Source organism: Cupressus sempervirens, chromosome 7 (genome assembly GCF_028749045.1).
Source record: "Cupressus sempervirens isolate cs-2001-9-10 chromosome 7, ASM2874904v1, whole genome shotgun sequence".
Classification (NCBI taxonomy): domain Eukaryota; kingdom Viridiplantae; phylum Streptophyta; class Pinopsida; order Cupressales; family Cupressaceae; genus Cupressus; species Cupressus sempervirens.
In genome coordinates this window covers 589,871,877-589,890,013 of record NC_143124.1, presented here as the reverse complement: position 1 = coordinate 589,890,013, position 18,137 = coordinate 589,871,877, and positions in this window count along the sequence as shown.

Sequence of the window (18,137 nt, the reverse complement as noted above, 5' to 3'; positions counted from 1 at the left end):
TATTCGAAGCATAGGATTGGCTTAGAGTCTTACCATGAATTTTGAGTAATGCCTCAATCCCAATCCTTATTGAGAATCTTGTCTTCTAACATATCTTTGACAAAACCTAGTGCAAATTTTGACTCACAAGAAAAGTTGACCTTTAGTCTCATGTTGGAGACATGACCACATGCTTTTACCTCCTTTCCCTTTCTTGAACTAGACACTTGCTCACCATCCCTCAAAAATGGGTTTAGCATCAATGATCTTGCCAATCCTCATTAATTGATGTTCAAGACATGCCTCATGCATAGTGTAAAATTTTTAGACATGCCTCATGGAAATAATTTTAGGTTCTTAAAAAATAGAATGACTTAACACACGCATGTCAATATGATCATATCTAACAAACTCATGGTGCCTAAAAGCATAGGTGTCTTTAAAGATCAATACAAGAGCTTTGAACTGGCTGGTGCCCTTAAAGATCAATACAAGAACTTTTAACTGACTATAGATGGTGTGCCTTTAAAGATCCATGCAAGTAGCAAGACCTTTGAACTGACTATAGAGGGCCATTATAGGTTCTTGAATGATTCTTTAATTAGCAAGATAATGTGCTCCATGATCGCAGGTCACTTGCAATGAGGAGGTTGAAAGAAAAAATAGAGGTAAGTCTAAAATCACTTCTTGGGATACAATGGTTTCAAAAATGAAAAGAAATTTCAAATGCATAAGAAGATGTAGGGCTTGAGACAAAAGGACATAGATGTGAAGGCATACACAAATGAGTTCTACAGGATTAGCATGAGATCAGGTTTGGAAGAAGAGGAAGTTGTTAAAGTTGCAAGGTACTTAGGAGGTTTGAAATTTAGCATTCAAGATGAGTTTACTGCTACTAATCCTAGAAGTGTGAAAGAGTGTTACTAGATGGCTTTGAGGATAGAGGAAAAGTAAAAGGCACAACAACAGAAGGGGAGGATCTTCCATTAGAGGAATAGGAGGAAGGATAGCTTAGGTATGGGTGGTACAAAATCATGTGATACTCATAAGCATCATATAGCTGTCATGGATAGGTGAGCATTAGGGCAAACCATAGAGTACTATCTTTTAAGTGCAATGCTAGAAACAAGTGATATTCCACCTATCTCATATAATGGTATGACTACTCAACTTCCATTTCACATAAGTCTTTTGTCTCATCATTAAATTTGTCTTCTATACAAGAGGCATTGGAGTTGCTTCCATTGCCACTCTGCATCACTTGTATACTCTAATGCTGCAATACTTACACTACCAAAGAAAGCTCTCATCACCGGGCATTTTCTTAATCATTTTTTATAATGCCAAGTGGTGAAGCTGCATCAATTTAAATAGAGCTATTATAACTTCTTTAGTAGTGAACTAGAACTTCTATGTCTAGCCATTATGTATGAATAATGAACTTAAAATGGAAAATATTACTAGAAAATTTTGAAAAATGTTTGGCATTATACCCCTTATAATGCATAAGAATTTTTGAATTTGTTTCAAAATTACTTTAAAAATTAAAGAACTAAAATATTAAAAATATTATTGAAACATTGAAAGAATGAAAATTTACTTGCTTGTGATGGCTAAATTATCCTTCTACAATGATTCATAACTATAAGCCTTTGGTGTGTGTCTTACTCTTCTATAGCCTTCACCTTTAAGAAAAATGCAGCAACTTTCAAAACCAGTTTAGAGAAAAAAAAATGGTGGTATGCAAGTGTTTTATGGAGAAATGAGGTGAAATGACCACAATAAGGAAGGCAGGTTGAAATCAAGGTTGGGGAGGGCCTTTATAAGTTCTATATTGTTTTTTTTTCCTTGTGGTGTGGGGCCATTTTTTGGATGCCTAAAACATTAGGTAAGCCTGCATTTTCCAAGGTCCAGCATAACACCTCAGTCACCTGAATATATTTGTGACTTACATGCATTTCACTCTACTAGATATATTCTCTTTGTGTCATATTTTCAATTTATTTTGTATGCCTCTATGATTGATTTTGTATATCTGATTTGGTCTTGGATATTTGTTAGATTTTTATTAGCATTCTAGAAGTAATGTTGAGGTGCAATCATTGTCCCTTATAACTCTTATTTTGTTTCCTTTGTACTTGATAGATTCCTAAAGGAGGGTTTAGTTTGTGGCATAGTAGGAGATAGTATGCCATAGTGATGTTAGGAAGTTTCACTAAATCCATTAAATAATATTGTCAGATAGAAACTCAATTATATATGTATTTATAAGTTTACATAGATATTATATTTATAGTTGAAGAATCAATCATGTGATATGTTCAGTGAGATTTAGACATTCACATGTTGCCCACTGCACACAACCCAAAAAGAACTTAGTCTTGCATGTGCTCCTTTACAAGATGCCCACCTTCTCTTCATATGTTTAATGTATTGAAAAGTCTTCTAGTACAGGTGGGTCATTCTCCATGCTTCTTGTCTTTTGGATTCAAATTTGCAATCATAGACCCCAATTTCCTTTTATCACCAACCATAATCTTTTTAGTATAATGGAATATAGAGTTAGGGGAAAAAATGACTAGTGACTAATGTTTAATACAATGATATCCAATAGATTTTAGAAACCCATTTCAAAAATTTGTAAGCCTTGCCATATATTAGGCTTCACAGTTTATTTGAGGCTTCTCAAAATGGGTTACTACAAGAAATTTTAATGGAATAGAGAGTAAGAGGATAAATGTACTTGTGATTGATGTTTGTTTCAGTGGTATCCAATGGATTTCAGAGATTCATGTCTAGTGATGGATCATTAAGATCATAAGTGGGTTTTAAAATAGATGGAGCTAGATTGGTACACTAAGAAGACCTTGCATTATCTTCCTCTTGCAACATCATCATCTCTATCATCTATTATTGTTTTGGTATGTATTGTATATGTGGAATGTGCCCTTATGCTTCACACACACACTTCAACATAGTCTTTATATGAGGATTCATCCCAAAATGAACATTGGATTGTCCATCAAAAAATCATCCAACAAGCTGACCTATTGCCTTCTATCTAAAGCAATTTTTCCTATTAATATCCTTAGAATCAAGGTGTGAGCAACCAAACCCTCTAAGAACAAAGGATTTGGAAATAAGATGCAACTATTCTATGTGAATATGCAAATTAATCTAAAATGAGATATGCAAACTAGTCTAAGAACATATAAAAGAAACTATACTAAAGATGTATGCATATTAGATCTAGATGAGAATTAAGCTAACAATGAAAATCTATGGAATGTAATAAGATTAAATGAGTATGCAATTTGGGAGCAATTCGATGCAAATTCTAATTCATCCTCTGTAATGAGGAAATGAGAGTCTCTTAAATAGACTTTCCTAGAATCCATCAATGGTTGAGATCAATTTCAATCAATGGTCAGGATTGAAGATGAAGTTCAGTCATAAAGGAAGATTCCCAAATCAAAGGGAGTTGACTAGCTCAAATCTGAGTGCAAGAGTCAGTCAACTCAAATAGACTTTAGTGTCAGAGTAAGTGATCTGAGTCATTTCCAATTTGATCAGTAGTGAACTAGGAATTTCCCTTTTTTGAACTAAAGAGAGATTTTGGAGAGATATTTAATTTAATAAAATGAGATATGCTCTCATAAATACATTTTCTATTTAATTAATTAGAGACACTTTTCTATTTAATTAAATAACTTCATTTAATTAATTAGGAATGACTTCCTATTTAATTAAATAAGTTTGCTTAATTAATTAGAAATAGCTTTCCATTTAATTAAATAATTTTGTTTAATTAATTAAAAATAGGTATATTTATTAAATTAAATTAATTTAATTCCTCAGTACATTAGCCTTAGGAAAAAATTTAATTAAATTAAATTGTAAATACTTTAAATTAAATTAAATTGTAATCAATAGGTTTTATGTGACTAATATGAATCAATACTTTAGGAATTAAATAAAGAGTATGATGAATGCAAATTTAGGTTTTCTACATTTGACAATTAAGTCAAGTAGCGAATAGCAGAATAAGAATTGCCTAGTGACATAGGACTTTACAATCGATCAAAAATAGACTAGAATTGGTGATCATTGCAATAAGCCAATTTTGGGGTATTACATGTATTACTTTCCTTTTACTTTGTCCTGTTAATATTTGTCACTAAAGTTTTATGGTCCAAGTTTCTTAGTTTGACTTCATAGCTTTTTCATCAACATTTCATACCATTATCAATAGCTGAGATCATATTTCTACAAGTATGAACTGAGATATCGATGTATATTTTTTTCATCTGATTATGATCAATGCTTTGGTCATATTTATGATATTGGTCATATTTTTTAACATGTAAATATAACATTAACAAAAAACAATCTATACACTCTATTTTAGGGTTTTCAATCTAACTAGAAAAACCTAAGAGAACTGATTAGAGTAAGATTCTAAATGTTGATGAGAAAAATGTAAGATCTATAATATTGAATTTAGAAAAGTAATAACTGAAATATTGATATATATTATTTTCACCATATTATAATCAATGATTTGGTCATATTCCTAAAATTGGCCATATTTTCTAGCATACAAATATGATATGAAACATTAGTGAAATACAATCTATACAATGTGTTTAGGGTTTACAATCTAATTTCTTACTTTCAAGACCACTTTAACTCATTTTCTTCATTTATCATATCTAGATGAAAGGTCTTGAAGATGAACTCGAGCACTGGACCCTTACTTACACTTTTTGGAATCAGTCTAAAAGAAAACTTGACATGCAAGGATGGCACCTTGTCACATTTAAACATTTAGATGTTGATGGAAAATTTATGGAGAAGATCAAGGTACAATAGAAGTTTAAATTTATTTTTTGTATAATTAATTTCCCATTTCAAATATCCCTTTGGGTGTTCTTTTTGAATTGTTGTTTTGAATGATAGCTACAAGATTCATATCTTATTATTAGTTAAATTGATTTCTAACTATGAATTTGTAGTAAAATAAGCAATGCTTTAGAAGACATTACGTGATATGGAACATTATGGAATGCCAAATTTATTAATTTTTTTCTATCCCATACCTTTGAGAGAGAGAGACAAGGTAAGAAAAGGATATATGAACGTTAATCAAACTCAATGCAATATATAGCATACAAATTTTAGTAGACTTAGATAAATATGTTTGCAGTCTTCTGTTGAATGAACTATCTAGCTGACAGCCTAGAAGAGTACAGAAATGTGATCAAACTTTCTAATGGAGTTGTCTGGGAAGATAGTAGCAATATGTCCTTCAAGGTGTTACAGTATTCAATGATCATCTATAGTCCAAATGAAGTAGCTCATTTTATAGTTTCACAACCCATTCATTCCTTATGGGGTGTCTAAGTTTATTCGAGGCCTCTTGATCAAGGGTTGAGCTTCTTAGCATTCAGTAGTTTTAGCCTTACCCTCGAAAGTGTAACTGTAGTAACTTCTATCACCCAGGCATCATATGACTCCCATGAGAATAGCTACATCCCATTGTAATATGACATGCCTATACATATACTATATTATTTCTTTAACTTTTTATTCTTACTGTTATATACTAGCAATAATTCATTCACTTGTGGATGAACCTATTTAAGATCCATACACATGTTATGTTGTTTGAAACCTAACTTCAAGCTTCATGAAGAAATCATCTATACTAGATAGTTTAGTTTTAATTGTGCCCATACATCTATTCCTACTTGGAACATCTTGGATGCTAGAGTGTTGTAGGTGTTTGTCTTTCACCACATTAGTGCAAGGGAAGTTTCTTAGGCAAGTTTTCCTATACATCTACTTCCTAGACATAGGGGTGATGCAAGTATCCATCTTTCACCATAGTAGTGTAAGAAAAGTCACATTTGGAATTGTATCCGCTCATCCATACCTATAATGGCTTTAGAAAAATGCAAGGGTTGGCACATTTTTTAAACATCAATCTTAAATCTGATTTCTCATAAGGCTATAACAATATCAAGGGAGTCACCCTTGGTTTGTACTTCACATCAGAAAGCTACAACTTCTCTTAAACCCTTCAAAGCCATGAAATTCTCTGCTTCATTGTTATTTTCAGCAAGACTAGCTGTAAATGACCATTCTATGAAAGAAAATGCCCTAACCCTCATAGGATGGTCTCAAACTAACATGTATCATACTATCCTAACCGTTAGAATGTAGAAAGAATAACAATGCAAGATGATGCCCTAACCTTCATAGGATGGTCTCAAACTAACATGTATCATACTATCCTAACCACTAGAATGTAGAATGGCAAACTGTGCAAGGTGATCACCATACTTGTTATGATTGAAGGAACACTAATTATGAGGTTTAGTTACATCAGTGAGCAATTTGCCTAAACAACATTATGTTTTTATGATTGGGATAAGGTTATTATGTTAATCTAATGCTGAAACATCTTTCATTTAGTTGAAAATTCATTGGAGAGTCATATAATGAGCAAGCCCTAATTAGATGAGGGTTTGCAAGAGCAATTTGGGGCTTTTATAGTTGCAAGGTATATGAGACTGAATTGGTTGTAATTTCTTTTGATTGGGGTTAAAAAACAACACTATTTAAAGCTTGAGGGATAGAAGCCACATATGTCACACACTTGTTCTGTAAAAGTGGGGTCAAATAGGCCAAAAACTAGTGATAGTCATCTATTAGGGACAGTTGGTCCAAAACACCAATATCAAATTTTGAGATATGTTGAAATATAGCCAACTAGGTATCAGAATATGTGATTATGAGAGTCTTTTGGGACATCTAAGAGGAAAAAAAATGCTCGCTAGAGACTTAATTGCAAATTAGGCCTAGTAGGACAACAAGTTGGGTTTACCAATGAAATGAACACCTAAAACTTTGAAAATAGTTTTTTTTTGTTGGATTAAGTTAGGGGAAGATAGTAGGAGTCTTGTAGCAAACTTGAAGCACTTTTGCACACAGTTGGCAAAAAATCCAAAAAGCCCTAGTTGCTCTCCAGCACATGATGGGGAGACATTAGACTATTGCACTCTTAAACCTGATTCTAAGAGGAGTTTCATGGCCTAATATGACTCTTCCTACTTTTTTTGGCCTGATAAACCTTAGATGTGAGCATGAAGATGGTCATGTCTAGTCTTGCAAGCTATAATGGGTTGTTCCTAAGGTTTTCCAAGCTCCTAAATAGCTATGTTTTAGTATTTTTTCATTCTCAGCACCTAAATCTACTTTGAAAATCTTGGGTGCAACCTTCATTAAGGTGGATTCTGACCACTAAATGCTATTCACAAGTGTTCAGTCCTACATATGATCAACACCAACAGAATATGATAAAGGTGATGCTTTTAATTTGGATGATATAGTTATTAAAGGTGATTGAATGGTAGTTAACTTGTGTTTAAAAAATTGGCAATATTCAAATTGGAAAATCAAGAGCATCATGAAGGAGGGTTGGTCATATTAGAGATGATTTTGAATTTACCACCAATGACCTTTATGCTACAGTGGGGGTGGCCGTATTGGCCTTGTTTGTTTAGCTTCTGGGCTTTTCTATTCAGAAGGGGATCCTGATGGTATCTATAGACCATTTAATTGAACTATGTATTTGTTGTAGCCTTCCTCCAGGAGGAGGATTCAATTGAACTATTCATCTAGGATTCCACATTTTGCATGCATGTCTACCAGGGAAATTGCAACTTAAACAAATATATTCTCTCAATATATCTATTTTGTGCATATCCAGCAACCATGGCTTTTGATGACCACATTACATTTAGGCATCCTATCAAACAGTTCACATGACTTATCTATGCTTCCATTTTGCAAGCATGTCTCCCAAGGCAAATGCTACTACTTCATCTACACCACCTAACAAAATCTTTTATGCTTTGATGGATGCCTATAGCTTATCCCAAAGCTCTCATTCAAAAATTATGAGATGATCAATCAAGAGGAAATAGTTGAGAGCTTAGAGTGACACAATTTTTAGAAGATCATATGAAATGAAATGGATGTGCGAGTAGAAAGAAACTAGAATGACATTGTGTATAGATGAAGGCATGAAATGGATAGTTTTTGAGCACTTGGCATTTAGTACATATCATCATTCGAGATCAAATGGGTGTGTGGGATTATACACATAGTCAATAATAAAGGAGGGAATTGAACCCTCCCCGAGGCTCGCACTTGTTGAGGTCAACTTTAGTAATGGCCCTTCTTGTGAAGTTGCTGTCTAAAACCTTTCTAATGAGATAATGTGTTATGATCTCTTCATCAGTGGGATGGAACGTGAATCCAGGAGGCAGTTGTGCATTACCCATATCATGACTATAACTAAAGTTAAGAGCCTCTATTATTGAATTCTCTTCCCTATCACCCATATTCATTTCCTTTTCTATTCGTGCTTCACATGGGAGTCATTTTATATGATGATTTATTGTCAATCATGTCCATTCACTACCAAACAATTCATATTCTAAAAATTTGAGACGTTGGAACTTTTGTGGATGTGCAGGTCATCTAAACATACTATAGGGAGGATGATGAACTTATTCTCAACTATTAGACTCAAGCAAGTGATACAAATTGTAGAATCTTAACATATGGTTGTTCAAATTCTATATCTCCTAAATGATTTCCTTTTAGCATATAACTTGTTGTGCATAGTTGCCAAGTTTTCTTATTGTATTGGGCATATTAATGAAGAAACATATTAGTTATTGTTAGTGCTTATGATAGTTTGATTAGTTACTATCAATATTTTTCAAGCATTCTATAAAATAGTTCACATGCCTTGCATATGATATGACATTTTGCATGCATCCTGCACTCTCTCATCCAGCTGATGATGGATTATAGAGAGTGATCTGAAACGATGATGCTAAAAAACACACAATCAAATCCACGATGAACTTGAATTACAAATGGATTATGGAAATTTGATATTGTTGATTTTGCATGCCTATCTACTAGGACAATCATAACTTAAACATATATAACATGTTATATATGTTTAAGTTCTGATTGTCCTTAGACATGCATGCAAAATCAACAATATCAAATTTCTATAATCCTTTTGTAATGCAAGTTCATCTTGGATTTGATTGTGTGTTTTTTAGCATCATCGTTTCATATCACTCTTTGTAATCCATTATTAGCCGAATGAGAGAGTGCAGGATGCATGGAAAATGTCATATCATACACAAGGCATGTGAACTATTTTATAGAATGCTTGAAAAAAATTTACACCCAGGCATTGGTAGAAATTTCTACCTTCATTGGTCAAAATTTTTGACCTTCATTGGTTGAAATCTCTACCTTTATTGGTCCAAAATTTCCTGCTTCATTGGTCAAAATTTCTACCTTAATTGGTCAAAATTTAGACCAATTCCCAGCAAAACTTGCACCATAGGCATGGAAGTTTTTTGACCAATGTATTGGTCAAAATTTCAACTAGAAAATTTTTGAACATTGGTTTGGTCAAATTTGGTCGAAGTTTGGTCAAAAATTGGGTCAAAATTTTGACCAATAATGGTCAAAAAATGGTCTCAGATGTACTAGTGCAAGACAAAATTGAATGCAATAGGAAAAGGGGAATATTATTATTAGAAGTGATAAATTACTACATTCAATACAATAAAAATAGACCCAAAGACTTGCCCTATAGTCTTACAATGTTGTATGATCCTGTAGAAAAACCCTCCTTCAGTACCTTCTCCCAAACTCCACCAAAAATTGCCTTTACAAAGCCATAAATGTCCTTAAGTAAACTAAATTAGGATTAGGGATATGAATAAATTTTAGAATATGCCATTTGGCATCCACCAAAATAGAAGGTTCTAGAAAACATGTTAGAAGTCAGTGTAAAATTAGAAGAATCCAAAAATGGTAGTCCAACTTCTAGGAAGCATAACTTTTGATCTAAGACTCTAATTGATGAACCATTTACATTTCTAGAAAGCTCTCCAAGTGCTCTATAGTCCTATGGATTATATTTTCTCTTCCCCCATTTTTAGGCCCTTACAAGCTTGTGTAGTGCCTCAAATCTAACTTTGAAGTGCTTTTATGAGGTCTCTTGGCAACTTAAAACTACAACTTTCAAATCGTAAAGCCTTTTGACCTAATTCTTTTTTTAGAGTTCTTTAAATTAAAATTATAATAATCCCTCCAAACTACACCCTCTAACTCATTCTAATTATGGCTCAATTAAAAAATAACCTATTTTCTACATTGGCACATATCCTAAGGTGCTAAGAATCTCTAACCTAGAAAACCAATAGTGGAGCTATGAGAGTTGGAATCTTTATTTGACCCAAATGGGTATCCATAAATGAAAACACTTTAAATAGAAACTAACACTAAGCATATTTTTGGGTGATACATGATTACCCTTACACCACTAGATGCTCCTACATTAGACACCCAAGGTAAATTGAAAAGTGACCCTATCACTTTACAACTAGTAGAGGAAAACCCAAATGGGAAACCTCCATTGTAGATATCCAAGTTTAGTCTTCTATTGGTCATCCTTTCCACTTCACTAGGTATTCTTTATATTGCCTATTTCTAGTACTCTAGCCCACACAACTATCTAGAATCTCTTCCTTTGCAAAAGTAGGAATTGGACATTGCTCTAACATCAACTCCTCATCTACACCATCATCATGATATTTTGTTAAGTCTACCATATTGAAAATAGGAGAAATGTGAATTCCATTTGGTAACTCCACCTCATATGTGTTCCTTGAATCATGTTTCTTCAAAATTTTGTAGGGGGGCCAAATTTCTTCATCTTAAGCTTGTTGTAGGTACCCACTAGAAATTGTTTCTTCCTCAAATATACCATAACCTAATCTCCAACTTGGAAATCCTTATGTCTCCTCTTTTGATTTACCCTAGCCTTATACTATAGGTTCATCTTGGTAATATGTTCTTGCACCTCCTCATGTAAGTTCTTGACATGTTCAACAAAGTCTTATGCCTCAGAACTTGTCCTCTCCCCTTGCTCCATCTTCCTCAACTCTGGTGCAATCCTTGGACTATTCCCATACAAAATTTGGAATGGTGATCTACTAGTACTCCTATTTATAGAATTATTGTAGGAAAATTCTACTTGTGGTAGAATCAAATCCCATCCCTTGGGTATATCTCCTACTAAACACCTTAGCAAATTACTCTGACTTCTATTTACTACTTCTATTTGTCTATCAATTTGTGGATGATGTGTAGAACCAAACTTCAATTCTATCTTCAACTTCTTCCTCAAAGTCCTCCAAAAATACCCCACAAATTTAGTATCTATGTTAGAAACAATACTCTTTCAGAGACCATGTAGCCTCACCACCTCTCTAAAAAACAAATCTACAATATGCACAATGTCATGAGTCTTGTGGCATGGAATGAAATGTGCCATCTTGGAGAACATATCAACCGCCACAAATACTTGAGTCATTACCCATTTGTGTCCTTGGTAGCTAAAGAACAAAATCCATACTTATGTCCTCCTAAGGGTTCGATGGAACAGGCAATGGTTGATAGAGTCTAGCATTTTGACTAAATCCTTAGGTTGTTTGACATACTTGGCAACTATACACAAACTTCTTCACATCCTATGACAATTAAGGCCAAAAATAATTTTCTCTAATAATAAAAATGGTCTCATCTTGACCAAAGTGTCCTACCATCCCTCTACTGTGCTTCTCCTTGATCAAGTTCTCCCTCATGGAACTCTTTGAAATAAAAATTTGACTTCCCTTGAACAACATACCATCCTAAATCATGTAATCTAGCCATCTGGTCCTATCTAGAGTAACAGGTTCTTTACAAGCCTTCCAAGCCTCTACAAAGTTAGGATCCTTAGGGTATAGATTCTTGAGTTCATCAAACCCAACCACTTCAACTTGCATTAATATCAGCAACAATTATCTCCTACTTAGTGCATTGGCAACCCTATTAGACCTTTTGCTTCTATGTTTTAATACAAATTTATAGCTTTGCATGAACTCTACCCATTTTAAATGTCTTTGATTCAATTTACCTTGGCTATTTAGGTACTGCAATGCCTAGTGATTAGTATAGAAAAAAAACTCTTTTGGCAACAAATAATGTCTCCATTTCTTTAAGGCCTAAACTATTTCATAGAACTCCTGATCATAAATAGAATCCTTCTTCTTTGCATCATTCAAATTTTCACTAAAATAGGCAATAGGTTTACCTTCTTGGCTCAACACAACCCCAATAGCACTTCCACTAGCATCACAATCCACCTAGAATACTTTGTTGAAATTAGGAAGTGCCAATAGGGGTTGCTCTGTCACCTTCTTCTTCAGTAGTTCAAAACTCCTTGTAACTCCTATAGTCCACTTGAACACTTTTCTATCCCCCCTCACTATTTTAGTTAGGGATGCACATATACTACTAAAATTTTTAATGAACTTCTTGTAAATTCCAAGATGACCTTCACCTTCTCTGGGTCCATTTTGAGACCCTCAACTAATACAACAAACCCCAAATAGACTAACTCCCTTTTGACAAATCTACACTTCTTCAAATTAATCAACAGTTTCTCTTCCCTCAACCTTTCAAGGAAACTATGAATGTGCAATAAATTTTCATCCAAAGACTTACTAAAAATCAAAATATCATCCAGATAAACAATAACAAATTTTTCCAAAAATTTCTTTAGTACATCATTCATAAGCTACATGAAGGTGCTTGACACATTGGTCGATTCAAAGCACATGACTAACCACTCATATAGACCCTCCTTGGTCTTAAATGCAATATTCCACTCATATCCCTCTAGTATTCATATCTGATGATAACCACTCTTGAGATCTATCTTTGTGAAAAATTGAGCTCCAGTCAAACATTCCATAAGATCATCCACTCTTGGAAAAGGAAACTAATACTTGATGGTTATTCTATTTATGGCCAAAGAGTCTATACACATTCTTCACTCTCCATCCTTCTTTGGTTCTATTACTATCAGTATTACACATGGACTCAGGCTCTCTCAAATCAAACCTTTCCTCAACAACTCTTGAACTTGTCTGTTTAGCTCTTTGGTCTCATTAGGAGTCATCCTATGAGCAGCCTTGTTAGGTAAAATAGCTCTAGGGACTAAATCTATTTGATCACTAATTTGCCTTATTGGTGACAACCCTATTTGAATATTATTAGAGATTACATCTCCATTCTCACTTAATAGACTTGAAACTTCAAGTGGAATTTCACTACTACCTTCCTTATCTTTTGTAGGAATTAAAGCATAACACATATGCTGATGTTTCATGCCATCCAAAAAAAAAATTCCATCAACAAGACATACCCTAGCACTACCACATACCTTTTCACCCTCCTTTATCAAGGGCTTGAATTTGTGGTGAACTCCATCCCTTGTTAAAGAGTATGTATTTGCATGACCATCATGTATAGTATGCCTATCAAATTGCCACAGCCTTCCCAACAATAAATGGTAGACATCCATTAGAATGATGTCATAGAGAGCCTCATCATGGTAACTCCCAATCTTGAACTTTACCAAACATTGCTCACTAACCAGGACCTTATGATCATCTGGCACCCAAGCAATCCAATAGGGTTGGGGGTATTTCTTCCTCTCGAGCTTTAGCTTTGAGACCATCTCCTTAGACACCAAGTTGTTAGTGCTTCCACCATCAACAATCACATCACAATATTTACCCTCACACTTACACCTAGTATGAAAAAAACTCCTCCTTTGTATAGGTTCAATCTCACCACTCAGTAAGACCCTTTCATTAACTAGATCCTCTCTTCTTTCTACATCCTCTCAATGTGATGACTATGCATCTTAGCTCTCCTATCTGTCCTTCCTTAGTGTTGAGAACATTTGAAGGCATGATGGCCTTCTTCATTAAAATGAAAATAGGTACCACAAAAGCCTCCTCTTCCTAAACCTTTTCCACATCCTCTATATCTTCCTCTTTGATCTCCAAAGTTTTAATCATGAGAGCAATTGAAACCCTTGTTCCTCTAATTTCAGCTAGTACCCACATCTTCATTTTTCTTCTCATTCTCATTCCAGACTCCAAATGACCTACAACTACCACTTCCTCCTTGACTGTGCCCTCTTTTCCTCTCCTAAATGCTAGGTCTTAACTCACTAAGGTAATAGGAAACCTTCTTCTTGTTTGCTTTTGCATGCCCTATCCTAACAAAGACTTGGTAAAATTCCTCTATGTATTCTTGGATAGATTTTCCCACTTGCTTTAACCCTTACATCTTTTTGAACAAATCAAGCTCATAATCAATAGGAATGAACTACTTCTTTAGTTTGTCCACCACGTGATCCCATCTTGTGATTTTCTCCTTTCCTCTTCTATTTCTTTTCAACTAAATCTCTTGCCACCATACATTGGCACGTCCTTTCATTTTTGCCTTTGAAAACTTAATCCTATCAAGGGTCCTGATATCCTCATACTCAAAATACTCCTCTAGTTCATTGATCCAGTCGATTAACTCATCCAGGTTTAGATTTCCTAAAAAACATGTTGACGTCAACTTTAGGTCTTTTTCCAAGCTTTGCAATGGCCCTAAAAACCTTCTCCTCTTCCTAGTGTAGGGCTTCTCCATATCCTTCCCCTTCCTACCCAATATTTCCTTCTTCATTTTCTTCCTCATTTTTGTCGCCTATGGCAACATTCATCCCTCTACAGATCTCCTCCTGCAATACCTGGACTTGTCTCCGGAGGGCTCTAACCTTAGGAGTAACAACTCTAACCCTTCTACCATGATCCCTTTATAGAGGCATCTTCTTGTATCAAAACCCACAACCACACAATTTTGGTGCAAACTACCTTACAATCGGCGCTTTGTCTACACACTCAGGAAAACCCACTTGATGAAGACACAACCTAAGACAAAAATGAACACAATAGGAAAAGGGGAATATTATTATCAAAAATTATCTACTACTAAATTTAGTGCAATGAAAATAGACCCAAAGACTTTCCCTATAGGCTTACAATGTTGTATGATCCTAGAGAAAAACCCTCCTCGAGTACCTTCTCTCAAACTACACCAAAAATTATCTTTACAAAGCCAGAAATGTGCTTAAGTAAACCAAATTAAGTTTAGAGTTAGGAATACATTTTAAGATATTCCATTTGGAATCCACCTCCAAAATAGAAGCTTCTAGAAAACATGTTAGAAGTCATTGTAAAATTAGAAGAATCCAAAAATGGTAGTTCAACTTATGGAAAGCATAACTTTTGATCTAGGACTCTAATTGATAAACTATTTATATTTTTGAAAAGCTCTCCAAGTGCTCTATAACCCTATGGACTAGCTTTTCCCATCTACCATTTTTTGGGCCCATACAAGGCCATTTAGTGCCTCAAATCTAACTTTGAAGTGCTTTTAGGAGGTCTCCAAGCAACTTAAAGCTGCAATAACTTTCAAATCATAAAGCCTTTTGACCTGATTCTTTTCTTGGAGTGCTTTAACTTAAAAAAATTTCATCCCTCCAACTTACATCCTCTAACTCATTATAATTATGGCTCAATTACAAAATAACCTATTTTTTGCATTGGCATGTATCACAAGGTGCTCAAAAACTCTAACCCAAAAAACCAATAGTGGAGCTATGAGAGTTGGAATCTTTATTTGACCCAAATGGGTATCCAAAAATGAAAACACTTTAAATAGAAACTAACATTAAATATATTTTTGGGTGATACATGTAAGCAAACTTGGCAATAAAGAATACAACCGTTTCCACATAACCCATAATAGATCTGAAATAAACACGAAATTAAAATCCACATGCAAGAGAATAGACAACATACCCACAAAATGTCTGGGCATTAGAAAGATCACACACCTCAATAAGGCTCTCCTAGCTAAACAAATATGGCGGATCTTCAGTAGCACCGGTGAATGGAGGGACACCCTGGTAAACAAGTACCTTAGAAGACCCACTCTTCTTTTCACCCTTTTTAATGAAGATATCCCAAAAGGATCGAACATTTGGAATGGGATCATGAAAGCCAGGGACTTGGCTAAGGCCAGGATATCATGGAAATTAGGAAATGGGAAGGACATCCAGTTCTGGTCGGATAGATGGCTTTCCCAAGATCCACTTATCAATAACCCTATTTTTGAGAGATGGATGCAAGCTTGTACTGATCAAATTGGGTCCAAAGTTTGTGATTATTGGAATGGCCAGGAATGGAGTGACCTATCCCTCATCTCTGAGGACTTGACTCCTATAATGCTTATGCTCAATTCAATGATTCCTATCAATTTGGGGGATGAGCTGGTCTGGAGGGATAATCCCAATGGAAGATACTCTGTTGCCTCAGGCTATAATTCCCTTTGGAGCTTAAAAGAGAAGGCCCCTTGGGCAAAGGCTTGGATTCTGGGTCTCACTCCAAAGATCAACATTTTTTACTGGCTGGCTCTTCAGAACAAAATCCTTACTCATGACAATATCATGAAGCGAGGACATGTTATGCCCAGTAGATGTCCCTTGTGTAAGAATCAGGCTGAGACCGAAAATCACATTTTCATCTTATGTGACTATGCCAGGGAGGTGTGGAATGTCATCACACATGATAATGAAACCCTCTGGTGCAAACCGGATAATCTCATGGATTTTTTCCATCAGTGGAAAGGTCTTTGTAAGATTGCTGGTCGGCAGGATCACTCAGACTGGATTTTACCCCATTTTTGCTAGGGAATTTGGAAGGAAAGGAATAATAGAATATTTAGAGATAGAGAGGAGCCAGCTATAATCCTTGGCAAGAAGGTCTCGAAGAATATAAAGGAAAATCTCCAAGTGCTGAAGGAGGAAGAAGAAGAAGAAGGGGACAGAAAGATAGCTAAAGAAAAAGACAGGAACCTCAAAAGGCAGGATGCTAGTTGGCTTCTCCCCCCAGATGGTTGGTCAAAAGCCAACTTTGATGGGGCTTCTAAGGGTAACCCAGGCCCTTTAGGTTGCGGTGGAATCATAAGAAATAGCTATGGGGAGGGAATAGCTGCCTTTGCTTCCCCGCTGGGAATCCAGACTATTCATCTGGCTGAAGCAAGAGCTGCGAGTAAGGTGGTCAAGTTGGCTTTTGAAGCCGGGATTACTAAACTCTGGCTTGAGGGGGACTCCAAAAACATTATTAATACCATTAATGGTATTTCCCCTCCCTCGTGGATGATTGCGAACATAATTGCTGAGACTTGCGCCACTCTCACAAAGTTCAATAAGGTCCACATCACTCATGTTTACAAAGAGGCAAACCCAGTCGCTGATTGGTTTGCTAATAAAGGGGTTAACGCCACCAATAATCTGACCTGGTATGCCGGAAAAGATTTTCTGGCGGAGGCAAAGTTGCTTATCGACCAAGATAAAATCTTGGGAAGGACGGCTCAAATCCAATGCAATTATGGATAATAAAGATTGCCCAGACCATGCTCGAGATGGAGAAGTAGTCTGCTAGGTTGGGTCTCTATCCTTTGGTTTTTGTTTCTCCTGGCTTTGGCTTTTTGTCTAGTCTCTGTTTTTCTAGTTGGTTCTCTGGTGTTTTTAGTGGGCAGTTGTTTCGGGCTGGGCCTTTGGGCTTATTTTCAGCCTTAAGGCTTATGTTTTGGCTGGGCGTTTTCTCGCTTATTTTCAGCCTTTCTTTTTGTTAAACTTATGGGTTTCAGGACCCCTTAAAACCTGTTTACCTTATCAAAAACATACTCACAAAATGTGAGACAAGATATACCCTGGAAAACCCTCATTGAGGGAAAAACCCAGCCTCCAAAAGCATCCATCATCATGTATTATTCAACAAAAAATACCATTGCCATAGAACCATGGAAGCCTTCATGGCCATAGCCACAATCGAGAAAACTATGTGAACAAGCATGAATCCACACATCCCATGTCATGCTTTCAACCTTCACAAATGCTCCCTTAGCTAACCTATCAAGCCTTGTCCCGCTTGACTCTTGCCTTTTGTCTTCTCCTTGTCACTCTCTCTCTCTCTATACAACAACTACCCTTGTGGCTGCTTATATAGTAGCAAGTCCCACAAAACCACTAAGTGGTATTACATAAACCATGTGCTAAAACCATGTGCTACCTAACCCACTGACCCCACATTTAA